General features: G+C 52.8%; 1 pseudogene; it reads left to right on the top strand.

Annotated features, from left to right (window-relative positions):
• Positions 1–5328: 5328 nt before the first annotated feature.
• Positions 5329–8381, top strand: LOC123136242 (putative F-box/FBD/LRR-repeat protein At5g56810; annotated as a pseudogene).
• Positions 8382–15567: the final 7186 nt, after the last annotated feature.

The raw sequence follows: 15567 nt of genomic DNA, 5'->3' as shown, positions 1-15567 counted from the left end.
CCCTCGATCATCTTCGGCTTCACATTGAAGGTCTTAAGCCATAAGCCGAAGTGTGGACTGACGTGGAGAAAAGCCTCACACACAATGATGAACGATGAGATATGGAGGATAGCGTCCAGAGCTAGATCGTGAAAATCTAACCCGTAATAGAACATGAGCCCCCTCACAAAGGGATCAAGGGTGAGGCCCAAGCCGCGGAGGAAGTGAGGAACAAATACGACGCTCTCATTAGGCTCGGGAGTAGGGATGACCTGCCCTGGAGGAGGAAGCCTGTGCTGGATGTCGGCAGTCAGATATCCGACCTCCCTAAGCCTCGCATTGTCCTCCTCTTTGATTGAGGAAGCCACCCACCGGCCTTGAAGGTTGGATCCGGATATACTGGAGGATCTGGGGTGTTTGAGTTTGGGTCTCGGGTGTTAGAACTCGAGATGCGAAAGGGCGCAAGGGTGGTGGAAAAGAGGTATAGGCCTTGTCCCCTTTATAAAGGGGGTGAATATCAAGAGTCGTCAGCATGACCGCTTGAGACTTATCTAAAAATACGGAGTCATACCCACAGTCGTCATGGGGTGGCACACGCCCGTATTGATGGAAGATCCCGTAATAAGGGGAACACGATCTCTGCTTTGGTAGGGCGTTCCAATAAAACCGCCTCGCAACGTGTGTCGAGGTGGGCTAAGAAAAACCGGTTCGTGTTGGGCCGGGCCACGATACAAGGGCACGACGTACAAAGATTGCCAGCAGATCAGATTTATGCTATGCCCCCTACGGTGGTATGTGAAGATCATCTTACAGATCCGGACATGGTCTAAGTGTTCGATAAATACTTTGGAGTATTCGGAGATGGAACCCGCCTTGCAATGCCGAAGACAAAACTGCACGCTGGACTCATCGTCATTGAAGCCTGGTTCAGGGGCTACTGAGGGAGTCCTGGATTAGGGGGTATCCGGACAGCCGGACTATATACTTTGTCCGGACTGTTAGAGCGTGAAGATACAAGACTCAAGACTCCGTCCCGTGTCTGGATGGGACTCTCCTTTGCGTGGAAGACAAGCTTGGCGATCCGGATATTATATTTCCTTCTTTGTAACCGACTCCATGTAAACCCTAGCCCTCTCCGGTGTCTATATAAACCGGAGAGTTTGGTCCTTAGAGGGACGATCACAATCATAATCATCATAGGCTAGCTTCTAGGATTTAGCCTCTACGATCTCGTGGTAGATCAACTCTTGTACTACTCATATCATCAATATCAATCAAGCAGGAAGTAGGGTTTTACCTCCATCGAGAGGGCCCGAACCTGGGTAAACATTGTGTCCCTTGCCTCCTGTTACCATCAGCCTAAGACGCACAGATCGGGACCCCCTACCCGAGATCCGCCGGTTTTGACACCGACAGCGCCTAGCACGCCCCAGACAATTGCCTAGCCATGTGCGGCGCCCCCCTCCATCGTTTACACCCCCAGTCATATTTTTGTAGTGCTTAGGCGAAGCCCTGTGAAGATCACTTCACCATCACCATCACCAGGCCATCGTGCTGCTAGAACTCATCCACTACCTCTCTGTCTTGCTGGATCAAGAAGGCGGAGGATGTCACCGAGCTGAACGTGTGCTGAACGCGGAGGTGCCGTACGTTCGGTACTCGATTGGTTGGATCGCGAAGAAAGTTCGACTACATCAACCGCGTTGTTAAATGCTTCCGCTTACGGTCTACAAGGGTATGTAGACACACTCCCCCCCTCGTTGCTATGCATCCCCATGGATAGATCATTGCGTGTGCGTAGAATTTTTGTTTTTATTTTCATGCAACATTTCCCAACAAGTCTCCTATGTTCTCACTTTCATATACTAGTGGGAAATTTTTCATTATTGAACTTGGATTGTATATTTCAATGATGGGCTTTCTCAAATGCCTGAGGTCTTCATGAGTAAGCAAATTGGATGCACACACACTTAGTTTCCAATTTGAGTTTTCATACACTTATAGTTGTTAGTGCATCCGTTGTAATGCCAATTAATCCCTACTCCTCGCATTGACATCAATTGATGGACATCTCCATAGCCCATTGATTAGCCACGTCGATGTGAGACTATCTTTCTTTTTGACTTCCCCTTATTAATCTCTACTACCGCATTCTATTCCATCCATAGTGCTATATCCATGGCTTGTGCTCATGTATTGCGCGGGGGTTGAAAAAGCTGAGGCGCGTTAAAAAGTATGAACCATTGCTCGGCTTGTCATCGGGGTTGCGCATGATAAATACTGTGTGTTAAGAAGATGGAGCATGACAAGACTATATGATTTTGTAGGGATAACGTTCTTTAGCATTTTTATTTTAAAAGACATGATTGTTTGTTTGTATGCTTGAGTATTGATGTCTTTATATCAAATTATAGACTATTGATTTGAATCATTCAGATCTTAATATTCATACCATAAAAGAAAGATTACATGATGAACATGTTAGGTAGCATTCCACATCAAAAATTCCGTTTTTATCATTTACCTACTCGAGGACGAGCAGGAATTAAGCTTGGGGACGATTGATACATCTCTAATGTATCTATAATTTTTATTGTTCCATACTATTATAGTATCAATCTTGGATGTTTTATATGCAATTATATATCATTTTTTGGACTAACCTATTAACTTAGTGCCCAATGTTAGTTGCCTTTTTTTTGCTTGTTTTTGGCTTTTCAGAAAATCAGTACCAAACGGAGTCCAAAGCCTACGAAACTTTTTGACGATTTTTTTCTAGAGAAGAGAGACCCTAGAAGGTTCAGGAGAAGACTAGAAGAGCCACGAGGGAGCGACAAGCTTGCTAAGCGCGCCCCAAGGGGGTGCCCCAGGCTTGTGGGCCCCTTGTGGCACCTCTTGACCCAATTTCACTTCTATAAATTCTCAGATATTCCCAATATACTAGAGAGCCACCCAAAACAGTTTTTCTGATGCCACACGTCTTTGTTCTTCTGCGATCACATCTGAAGGTTTTTTCCGGTACTCTGCCGGAGGGAAAATCGATCACGGAGGGCATCTACCTCAACCTTACCGCCCTTCCAATGATGCATGAGTAGTTTACCATAGACCTATGGGTCCATAGCTAGGATGACTTCTTCTCTCTCTTTGATCTTCAATACCATGTTCTCCTCGATCTTCTCGGAGTTCCATCAGATATAATCTTGTTTTGCGGTGTGTTTTTTTGGATCCGATGAATTGTGGGTTTATGATCTGAACATTCATGAGAAACATTTGAGTCTTCTCTGAACTTATTTATGCATGATTATTGTAGCTTTGTATTTCTCTCCGATCTATCTGTTTGGTTTGGCCAACTAGATTGATTTATCTTGCAATGGGAGAGGTGCTTTCAAAGGGTTCAATCTTGCGGTGCTCTATATCCCAGTGACAAAGTAGGGGACAAGACATGGATTTGTATTATTGCTATTAAGGGGGAAACGATGGGGTTTATTCATATTGCTTAGATTTACTTTGTCTACATCATGTTTTCTTGCTTAAGGTGTTACTATGTTTTTATTCACTTAATACCCTATATGCATGCTGGATATCAGTCGATGGGTGGAGTAATAGTAGTAGATGCAGCCAGGAGTCGGTCTACTTGTCTCGGACATGATGCCTATATACATGATCATTGCCTTGAATATCGTCATAACTATGCGTTTTTTTATCAATTGCCCAACAGTAATCTGTTTACCCACCGTATGTTGTGTGCTTGAGAAAGAAGCCTCTAGTGAAAACTATGGCCCCTGGGGTGTACTTTTATTATATATAAAAATACAAAAATACCTTGCTGCAATTTTATTTCCTTTATTTTGTTTTGTATCTTAATTTATCTATCTATCACTACAAGATTTAATCCTTGCAAATAACCGTCAAGGGGATTGACAACCCTATTGTTTGTGTTGGTGCAAGTATTTGCTTTTGTGTGTGTAGGTTCTGCTAACGAGGTTCTGTGTGGTTCTCCTACTGGATTGATAACCTTGGTTCTTAACTGAGGGAAATGCGTATCTCTACTGTACTGCATCATCCTCTCCTCTTTGAGGAAATCCCAACGCAACTCACAAGTAGCAAAAGCAGGCATATCCGGCCTAGTCGAAAGACCTAGGATTGATGTTAGATCAATCCATGGCGCCGATGTCTGATCGGAGCCAAAATTTCGCTCCCACCCACCAGCCATGCCGAATATTGTCCAGATAGCACTTGACTGATTGACATATGGGACCTAGCGCTAGTCACCCAAAAGAAAAGACAATCCGTCTGACAATTCTGAACACTCTTTTTAAAAGAAGAACGAGAACCTAGATTGCAGCAACACTGAATCCCTAGCTGCATTTCGTCTCAATGTTTCCGACGAAGGGGTCAGTAGAGACTAGAGAGATCTGCTGTCATCATCCGAGCACATTCACCACACTCTCCGACCTAATGACAAACTATTACGCCATAGAGGACGCCTGCTTAGCCAACCAATATTGCTGGAGACCCCAGCCCGGGGTTACCCGAAGTAGAAGGCAGGCATGGTTTTTGCAACCGCCGTTCCAAGAACAACAATATTGATACACCCGACGAGCAGCTTCCATAGAAGAAGAGCCGGGTAGTCGGCATTGGAGTCAAATCACTGCTGGATACGATACTCGACCACCCGTGTGCGATCCACTCTGCCTCATCAGATAAACCAGCCACCCAAAAAAGTAGGAACCGTCGGGTTGTCAGGCAAGTGGCAAAAGGAGGCTGGGACTTCCCCAATAACCCCAATAATGGAAGGGTTCGTGGTGTACAAATCGACCGTACAAAAGAACAATACACGTTCGAGGCCAAAGACGTACATATGATCTATGAAACACACTCACCAAGAAATCAACGAAAGAGTGCTCTTCGAGAGATGTGTACCATTGAAAGCACAATGACTTCGGACAATAAGTGGTCGGGTGTACCAATCACTTTCGACCACCAAGACCCTGGCTTATATAACATACCGAGGACCCTTAGGGGTACAAATCCTAGTCGGCTACGTGCGATGAGGCAGAGTTCTCCCGGCTACGTACGGTGAGGCAGAGTTCTCCATGATTCCAGATTCTTGTCTTGCATGCAAGTCTTATGGAGTTTTTATGTGATGGACTCGCTGAAGTGGCCTAGACGGAACTGGCAAAGGGGTCCTTGGCCCGGCCCAGAGGACCGAGAACCGACGTGGTGAGCGGCCGGTCGGGACACCGCCAACAACTGTTCACAGCTGAATTTATCTCTTTGAACTTTGAAATTTACATTTTGGTCCACAAGTTCACAACACTAGTCAGACCAAAGAGCCCCGTACAGCCAGTCCACACGGTCCACGGCATCCCACACCACACACCAGTCCCCATTTGTTCAGCCTGCTCCCCTCGCGGAGGTGAGGTCTCTCCCACCCGCCCGCCGACAAAACCCTAGCCGGCCGCCGCCGCCATGGACGCCGCCGCAGGGGGAGGAGAGGGAGAAGTATTTGTCAACTACGCCCAAATCGAGGAGTACTTCAACAACATGGCACTGGAGGGCCCGTCCGCGCAGGACCGCATGGACGGCATCGTCTCCCAAATCATCTCCCTCCTCCCCGCGCCCTTCCTCCCCGCGCCCGACGCCGACGACTCCTCCGACTCCGACGACGACCACTTCTCCCTCACCTCCTCCGACTCCGAGGACACCGCCGCCGCCGCCGTCGCGCCGACCGGCCCGCCGTGCAGGATGGTGACGGCCAGGACCACATCAGCCGCCTCCCGGACGACCTGCTCTGCAACATCATCTCCCGCCTCCCCACCAAGGAAGCCGCGCGCACCATGGTACTCTCCACCCGCTGGCGCTGCGTGTGGGCGGCGACCCCGCTCCTCGTCGACGACGCCCACCTCAGGGCCGCCGACGGGCCCCGCGATTTCCACGCCGTGCGCGCCGTCTCTCGCTGCGTGGCCGCTCACCCCGGCCCCGTCCGTGCCGTGCGCTTCATCCGCACCTCCTTCCACCGGCAGGAGTACGCGCTCGAGCAGCTGATCGCCAGCCTCGCCGCCAAGAAGATCCAGGACCTCATCCTCTTCAACCGCCCCTGGCCGCTCGACATGCCGCTCCCCGACAACATCCTCAGCTGTGCCTCCCTCACCCGCCTCTACATCGGCGTCTGGCGCTGGCGCTTCCCAGACACCACCACCCTCCGCCCGCCTTCCCCAACCTCGAAGAGCTCGGCCTTTTCCACTCCATCATCGAGGACAGAGAAGTCGATGCCTTGCTCGCGCACTGCCCCAAGCTGAAAATCCTCTCCTTTGCCATCGCGTACATTAGCCGTTCACGCCTCCGCATCAAGTCCAGCAGCCTCCGCGTCGTGATGGAATGGGGATGCAGCTTCGATGAAATCATTGTCGAGGATGCCCCCTGCCTGGAGCGCCTGCTCTTCCAAAGCATTTCGACCGGAGGCCCGTCAAGATTGTCCACGCCCCTAGGCTGGAGGTGCTCGGCTACTTGGACCTTGAACTCCACGCTCTCGAGATTGGTGGCATTGTCATCAGGGTAACTGCTTATTGTAACTTCTGTCATCTGCACTTGGCATTCATTACGTGACTGTGCAACCAAACAAATTTCTCATTTTTTTTATAATTTGCCTCAATGGCAGGCTGGGATGAGTGTGAGAGCTAGCGCCATGCTGCCAAGTTTGAAGATATTAGCTGTCAAGGTGCGACTTTCGCACGACATGGAGGTCAAGATGCTGCACACCCTGCTCAGATGCTTTCCTCGCCTCGAGACACTTCACATCATGGTATGCCATATCGATATCTGTTCATCTCTGCACTTGTTTATCAATTGCCATTCAAGACGATAATATGGATATCAGCTTATTCAAGTGCTAGTTGCCCATTGCTATATACTACTATACCTCTGTTCATTCATATAAGATGTTTTTGGCAGTTCAATTTGAACTGCCAAAACATCTTATATGAATGAACAGAGGGAGTATTACAGATTGATACTGTAGATACGATGATACTAGATTCACGGGGATGTTTCAACGAACTTCACGGGCTGAAGAATGTGGCCTAATTTAACCCCCCCCCCCCCCTCCCTGAATTTAACTGGTGGGGCCCGTCCTACTGAACTAAATCACAGCCATTAATCTTTAATTATCCCCCGTGAAGCCCCGGTAAAGTCCCCGTGTGTGTAGCATTACTCAGATACGATATTCGTTCTAGCACTTGTTATCTTCCCTATACTTGTTTAGCGATAATATGGCATATTGATGTCCTCCCTATACTTGTTTATCGATAATATGGCATTTTGATACCTTCCCTATACTTGTCTATCGATGGTGATTCAAGATGATAATATGAATACCAGCTTATTCCAGTACTAGTTAATTGCTATATGGTCCAGATTGATGTTGTAGATATCTGTTCTTTGCACTTGTAATTGTATTTTGGTGTAATTTGAAGTTTGATATGCTAAACGCTGACATTGTTTCTTTTTGCTCAATTTCAGTCCATTCAATCCACTTCACCTGATGGTGTACATTCTGCTGAGTTCTGGGAGTCTCAGAGCTCTTGTGATTGCCTCGAATCACATCTGAAGACACTCGTCCTCCACGGACTCCAGGGCCTGGACTGTGAGTTGCTGTTCCTCGGTTACATCTTGAAGAATGGGAAGGTGCTTAAGACGCTGGGAATGGTTTGTAGAGACAGTGATGATGTGGTATCGGAGGCAGGCCGGATGTCATGTTCTGTTGGCGAGGGCAATGCGCCATCAGGTGGAAGTAGTGGCAGTGATGATGTGGTGGTGGAGGGAGGCCCTGTCTCAGGTTCTGCTGGTGAGGGCAATTTTTCATCAGGTGGAAGCACCGGCAGCCATGATGTGGTAATGGAGGGAGGTCCCGTGTCAGTTTCCGTTAGTGAAGGCGATGCGCCATCAGGCGGAGGCACTGGCAGTGATGTCATTTACATTTGCCCCGCCTCCCCTAGCTGGAGCTTTCAGAACGCCATTGACTTGTCAGTGGAGGATCCCTTCTGTGTGTTGAGGCGTGCCAGGGCCTGGAGGGCTTCTCGAGCTGAGGCATGAGTAGTTTTTGTTTTTCATGCTGGTGGTATTTCGCATCGACATGTTTACTTTGAGCTGCTAAGGGTTTGGTACTTTACTTATTAGTTGTGCACTTCTGCATAATTTTGCGGTGAACTGAGAAGGTAGAATGAGGCCATGATGGTCTGGAAGCTAGTTTTACTACTATTTATGTTGCACTCTTTCTTGAGTCCTCTATTGGGGAAGAGTAATGTGATTCTGAGATGTGGAAGTACCCTGGCTGATTATTGTTTTGGCCTTTTGGCTTGTAAAAGTACCCTACTATCAGATGCAAAATCTATCTCTACTGACATCCTGATGTTATTTCACGTGTGTGCTTTTGCTGCTAAGTTGATGAAATAACATAGTTCCTGGAATGCAATGTGGTTGACTGATGCTCGCCCACGGGACAATAATATTCGTGATGAACAAATACAGACGAAGCCGTGTTGTTGTTGATTCGGTAGCTATGGTGGAAAAATCCACATGTTTTCAGGTCGCGTTCAGAATTTGTAGTTGCCATTGTTTCCCAAAATTATGCCTGTGTTGCAGTTGTAGCAGCAACGATATGGTGTGGCTATGTTAGGAGCTAGGGTTCTGCCCGGTCTTGGTCGGAGGCTGTAGGGGGGGGGGGGGGGGGGGGGGAGGGAGAGGGGCGAGGGCTCGAGCGCGGCGGCCGGCGGCGTGGTGCCGTCCTTGCGCGTGGGGCGGCGGCGGAGACAGGAGGCGGCTAGGGTTTTAGGGTTCCGGCTCCTCTGGGGGGAGCCGGGCAATAGAAATAGTCTTATTGCTTAATTCTGAAAATAGTCTTACAAGTCGTATATATAAAGGGAGAGGGGCGAGGGCTCGAGCGCGGCGGCCGGCGGCGTGGTGCCGTCCTTGCGCGTGGGGCGGCGGCGGAGACAGGAGGCGGCTAGGGTTTTAGGGTTCCGGCTCCTCTGGGAGCCGGGCAATAGAAATAGTCTTATTGCTTAATTCTGAAAATAGTCTTACAAGTCGTATATATAACCACGATATGAAATAAAACTAAGATAACTTGAGGGCTAAGTTTGCCCGGTGGGCCTCCTGCGGCCAGACCTGGCCGGTCATAACATCTCTCCCCGCCTGCGCAAACAGCTCGTCCTCGAGCTGAAAGTCGGGGTAGTGCTGGCGGAACTCCTCGCGCTGCTCCCAAGTAGCGTCCTCCTCTGGCAGTCCAGTCCACTGAATCAACACGTACCAGGAGCCGCGTCGCAGCTGAGCCTTCAACGCCTTCTCCGGCTCAGGAAGGAGACGCCCGTCCGTGATCGGTGGAAGTGCCGGTGGTGCCGCGGGTGGCTCGCCGCAGAATGGCTTGAGCAGCCCGACATGGAAGAAATCATGGATCCGCGCGCCTGCCGGAAGCTGAAGACGGTAAGCCACCTTCCCAATGCGTTCCAGGATAGCAAAGGGACCGGCATAGCGAGGACCGAGCTTCCTCCTCGCGCGTGGGTCCAAGGACTGCGTAGAGCGATGAAGTAGACGCAGCCAGACCCAATCACCCACCGCGAACTCCGCCTCGCGATGGTGGCCATCATAGTAATGTTTGGCCAACTGCTGGGCCTGTAGGAGCCGTTGCCGGACTTCCGCGAGCATCTCATCACGGCTCCTCAGAAGAGCACCAGCTGCCTCGGTGCGTGCCAAGGCCGGATCAACCGGAAGGATCGGCGGGGGTGGCCGGCCATACACCACCTCAAAGGGCGTAGCACGGAGGGCGGAGTGATAAGAGGTGTTGTAGCAGTACTCCGCCCACGAGAGCCAGTCCACCCATGCGCGAGGTCGATCACCTATAACACAACGCAAATACATGGCAATAACCTTGTTAACGATCACAGACTGTCCGTCCGTCTGAGGGTGGAAGGCGGTGCTCAGGCGGAGCTTCACGCCCGCCAGCCGGAAGAGGTCGAAGAAGGGAACCCGTGGAGACGGACAATGCCATCAAAGAAGGCCCGCGCGACAGACGCCGCTGTATAGGGATGGCCAAGCACGATGAAGTGAGCATACTTGGAGAAGCGGTCGACCACCGTGAGAATGACGGACTTGCCGCCCACCTTGGGAAGGCCCTCGATGAAGTCCATGGAGATGTCCGCCCTGAAGGAAATATGCCCTAGAGGCAATAATAAATTTATTATTTATTTTCTTATATCATGATAAATATTTATTATTCATGCTAGAATTGTATTAACCGGAAACATGATACATGTGTGAATACATAGACAAACATATTGTCACTAGTATGCCTCTACTAGACTAGCTCATTAATCAAAGATGGTTATGTTTCCTAACCATAGACATGAGTTGTTATTTGATTAACGGGATCACATCATTAGTAGAATGATGTGATTGACATGACCCATTCCGTTAGCTTAGCACTTGATCGTTTAGTATGTTGCTATTGCTGTCTTCATGACTTATACATGTTCCTACAACTATGAGATTATGAAACTCCCGTTTACCGGAGGAACACTTTGTGTGCTACCAAACGTCACAACGTAACTGGGTGATTATAAAGGAGCTCTACAGGTGTCTCCAAAGGTACATGTTGAGTTGGCGTATTTTGAGATTAGGTTTTGTCACTCCGATTGTCGGAGAGGTATCTCTAGGCCCTCTCGGTAATGCACATCACTATAAGCCTTGCAAGCAATGTAGCTAATGAGTTAGTTACCGAATAATGCATTACATAACGAGTAAAGAGACTTGCCGGTAACGAGATTGAACTAGGTATTGAGATACCGACGATCGAATCTCAGGCAAGTAACATACCGATGACAAAGGGAACAACGTATGTTGTTATGCGGTTTGACCGATAAAGATCTTCGTAGAATATGTAGGAGCCAATATGAGCATCCAGGTTCCGCTATTGGTTATTGACCGGAAACGTGTTTCAGTCATGTCTACATAGTTCTCGAACCCGTAGGGTCCGCACGCTTAAGGTTTCGATGACAGTTTTATTATGAGTTTATGAGTTTTGATGTACCGAAGGAGTTCGGAGTCCCGTATGAGATCGGGGACATGACGAGGAGTCTCGAAATGGTCGAGACGTAAAGATCGATATATTGGACGACTATATTCGGACATCGGAAAGGTTCCGAGTGGTTCGGGTATTTTTCGGAGTACCGGGGAGTTACGGGAATACGGGGGAAGAAGTATGTGGGCCTTATTGGGCTTTAGGGGAGAGAGAGAGGCAGGCCGCGCCCCCTCCCCCAATGACTAGTCCGAATTGTACTAGGGGGAGGGGCGGCCCCCTCCTTCCTTCTCTTCCCTCTCCCCCTTCCTTGTCTCCTACTCCTACTACATGGAAGGGGAGGAATCCTACTCCCGGTGGGAGTAGGACTCCTCCAGGACGCGCCATAGGGCCCGGCCCTCTCCCCCTCCTCCACTCCTTTATATACGGGGGCAGGGGGCACCTTTAGACACAACAATTGATTCCTTGGATCTCTTAGCCGTGTGCGGTGCCCCCCTCCACCATAATCCACCTCGATAATATCGTAGCGGTGCTTAGGCGAAGTCCCGCGTCGGTAGAACATCAGCATCGTCACCACACCGTCGTGCTGATGGAACTCTCCCTCAAAGATCGGCTGGATCGGAGTTCGAGGGACGTCATCGAGCTGAACGTGTGCTAGAACTCAGAGGTGTCGTAGTTTCGGTGCTTGATCGGTCGGGCCGTGAAGACGTACGACTACATCAACCGCGTTGTTCTAACGCTTCCGCTTTCGGTCTACGAGGGTACGTGGACAACACTCTCCCCTCTCGTTGCTATACATCAACATGATCTTGCGTGTGCGTAGGAATTTTTTTGAAATTACTATGTTCCCCAACACGCCCAAACCTGGGATGGCACCTCCAAGGGCTGAAGCATGCCAGCCGGCCGTAGAGTCTCCGTTTTGTTGCACTGGCACGTCACACAAGACCGTACCCAATCACGGACCAGGGCACGATCACCGGGAATGTAGAAGTCGGCGCGGAGACGATGGAGTGTCTTCTGCACCCCCTCATGGCCCGCCGAGTGGGCGAGGCGCAGCACCTGCTGACGAAGATCGTCGTGCGCCGGAACGAAGACCCTGCGCCCATGGAGGAGCAGGCCATCGGCGAGGCGCCACGGCTCCTCCAGCTCTCCCGTCGCCAGCTGCTGCTGCAGGAGGAGGGAGTCGGCCGCGGCAGCGGTCGCCCGTCGGATGTCGGTGTAGAGGGCGAAGGAGGGCCCGGTGATGATGCAGAAGGCCGCCCCCTCCGTCGCACCATCGTCCACATCGACGTCACGCCGAGACAGGGCGTCGGCGACGGTGTTAAGACGACCCGACCGGTACTCGACTGTGAAGTCAAACCCAAAGAGTTTACTGATCCACTGGTGTTGGGGTACCGTCGAGAGCCTCTGATCCAGCATGAACTTGAGGCTGTAATGGTCCATGCAGATCCGGAAGGAACGACCCCAAAGATAGGGCCGCCAATGGCGCACTGCCTGCACCAACCCAATGAGCTCGCGCTCATAAGCCGCCAGCTTAAGATATCGTGCGGCAAAGGGGCGGCTGAACAAAGTGAGGGGACCATTGCCCTGATGAAGGACCGCACCGAACCCCGCACCGGAGGCGTCGCAGTCGATGGTGAATGGGAGGTCGAAATCCGGCATCTGCAGGACGGGTCCCGTCGTGAGGGCCCCCTTGAGGGCCTCAAACGATGTAGTGGCCTCCTCATCCCAAGAGAAGGCGTCGCGACGGAGAAGACGCATGAGCGGGGCCGCGATGAGGCCAAATTCCCGGATGAACTTCCGGTAGTACCCCACAAGGCCCAGGAACCCGCGAAGAGCCCGCGGAGACTGCGGAATCGGCCAGGCGGCAACGGCCGCCACCTTGTCGGCGTCCATGGCTACTCCCTCGGCCAAGATGACGTGGCCGAGGTAAGCGATAGAAGGCGTCCCGAACGAGCACTTCGAGCTCTTAAGATGAAGATGATGCGCCCAAAGCTCGTTGAAGACGATAGCCACATGCTGGAGGTGCTCTGCCCAAGAGGCATTGTAGATAAGAATGTCATCAAAGAAAACAAGCACAAACCGACGCAAGTAGGGTCGGAGGACATCATTCATCAAAGCCTGAAAGGTCGCCGGCGCGTTGGAGAGGCCAAAGGGCATCACCAAGAACTCAAAGTGGCCATGGTGAGTCCGAAACGTCGTCTTGGCGATGTCATCCGGGTGCATGCGCACCTGATGATACCCGGACCGAAGATCCAACTTGGTGAAGAAGTGTGCCCCGTGCAGCTCGTCGAGAAGCTCATCAACCACCGGAATAGGAAACTTGTCCTTCAATGTGAGAGCATTAAGGGCGCGGTAGTCAATGCAGAAACGCCATGTGCCATCCGACTTGCGAACGAGGAGGACCGACGCTGTGAATGGTGACATGGAGATGCGGATGATGCCGGTGGCAAGTATGAGTGCACACTGCCACTCCAACTCGTCCTTATGTAGTTGAGGATACCGGTAAGGCCGTACGGCCACAGGGGCCGATCCCGGGAGGAGGTGAATACGGTGGTTGTAGATCCGGGCCAGCGGCAGGCCCTGCGGCTCTTCATAGAGATCCTGGTGCTGCTGCAGGAGGTCGTCCAAGAGCGAATGCTCGGCCTTGGCGGTGGTCGCGGCCAGCTGAAGAGGTGGTGCGGGCGCGACACCCCCAATGTCGTCCCACTGAATGCGGCGACCCAAACACTAGAAGGTCATCGTCAGCGCGCCGAAGTCCCAACGTGCGCAAGAAGTCGACGCCGAGGATGAAGTCGAAGCAACCCAAGTCGATGCCAGCGCAGGTGATGGTGAAGTGCTCGTCGCCGATAGTGATAGGCACGTCGCGGGCGAGCCCGTGGCAGCGTAGATGGTCGCCATTAGCGACAGTGACCCGCAACTGCTCCCCGCCGGTCGGCTGTAGTGCAAGGCGCTGCATGGTGGCCTCCGGCAGGAAATTATGCATGGAACCTGTGTCTAGGAGGGCCACCAGGCGCTTGCCATGGATCATGACCGGTAAGAGCATCGTCCGTTCATCACGGATGCCGGCCAGCGCATGAAGTGACACCACAAGGGCGGTAGCCAGGGCGGGCGCGGGTGTCGTTGCGGGCTCCGTAAGGGCTGGGGCGCCGAGGCCATCCTCCGGGGTGTCATCCTCGGTCTCGTCTGTCGTCTCCAAGTAGAAGAGGCGCGGGCAGACATGGCCCGGTGCATAGGGCACATCGCAGTTGAAGCACAGGCCCAAGCGCCTGTGTTCCAGCTGCTCCGCCTGAGTAAGGCGCCTGAACGGCCGCGTTGGTGCCGGGGTAGCTGCTGGGGCGGTGGTGGAAGATGCCGGTGCTGTCGGAGGCGGCCGAGGGGTTTGGCGGCCCCCACGTGGCGCGGATGGCCGCGTCAAAGCCTGGGCGCGTTGCTCGAACGCCCGAGCATAGTACATGGCTGTCTGAAGGTCTTGGGGCCCCTTCATCTCGACGTCCACGCGGATGTGGTCGGGAAGGCCGCCGACGAAGAGCTCCGCCCGCTGTAAGGCCGTCACACCGGGCGCGTGGCATGCCAGTGCCCGGAAGCGGTCGGTGAAATCCTGCACCGTGGAGGTGAAAGGCAGGCGGCCCAACTCGGCCAAGCGGCTCCCGCGTACCGGTGGTCCAAACCGAAGAAGACACAGCTCGCGAAAACGATCCCACGGTGGCATGCCACCCTCGTCCTGCTCGAGGGCATAGTACCATGTCTGGGCGGCCCCGCGGAGATGGTAGGAAGCCAGCCAAGTGCGCTCTGACGCTGGCGTGCGCTGTCCGCGGAAGAACTGGTCACACTGGTTGAGCCAGTTAAGCGGGTCGTCCGAACCGTCGTACGTGGCGAAGTCAATCTTGGCGAACCGAGGCGGCTGCTGGTGTGGCGCGCCCTGGCCCACTGCCTCGGCGGTACGGAGGGCTGATGACGGAGCTCGGTCCAGGGTGGAAGGGCCGGCGTAGTTCCTTGTGGCGCCCGACACCTTGGGCTGCAACTGGAAACCTGACGGCGGCCGGGCCTCCGTGTAAGCCGATGGCGGCCCGTGGAGCCAGCCGGGAAGTGGCGACGGTGACGAAGGGAAGCAGACCTCCTGGATCGGAAGTCCGCTCGGCGAGGACCGGCCCAGGCTAGGGCTGGGCGGGGGCGGTGGTGGAACCTGCACCGTTGCCGCCGGGAGGGACGGCGCGGTGGGGGACGACGCGGACGGCGCGGCCCAGGTCGGCCACTGTGGTCCCTGGGTGGCGGCGGGCAGCGCGGTTGGCGCCGTGAACGGCATCGGCCACTGTGGCCAAGGCGACGTTGAAGCCACCGGTGGGGGAAGCGCCGGGTAGCCTCCGGTGATGGCCGCCGGTACTGAGTACCACGGCAGCGGCTGCTGGCCCACGGGTGCGGCCGGATGGAGCGGTGGGGGCGGCCCGTATGGGCTCGCCAAGTAGAGGCGGATGCCCTGGACCGCGACGACCAGGTCGTTGAGCACGCCGGCC

Source organism: Triticum aestivum, chromosome 6B (assembly GCF_018294505.1).
Source record: "Triticum aestivum cultivar Chinese Spring chromosome 6B, IWGSC CS RefSeq v2.1, whole genome shotgun sequence".
In the NCBI taxonomy this organism is placed as follows: domain Eukaryota; kingdom Viridiplantae; phylum Streptophyta; class Magnoliopsida; order Poales; family Poaceae; genus Triticum; species Triticum aestivum.
Note: the sequence above shows the minus strand (reverse complement) of the source record. Positions and strands in the feature narration are given on the sequence as shown.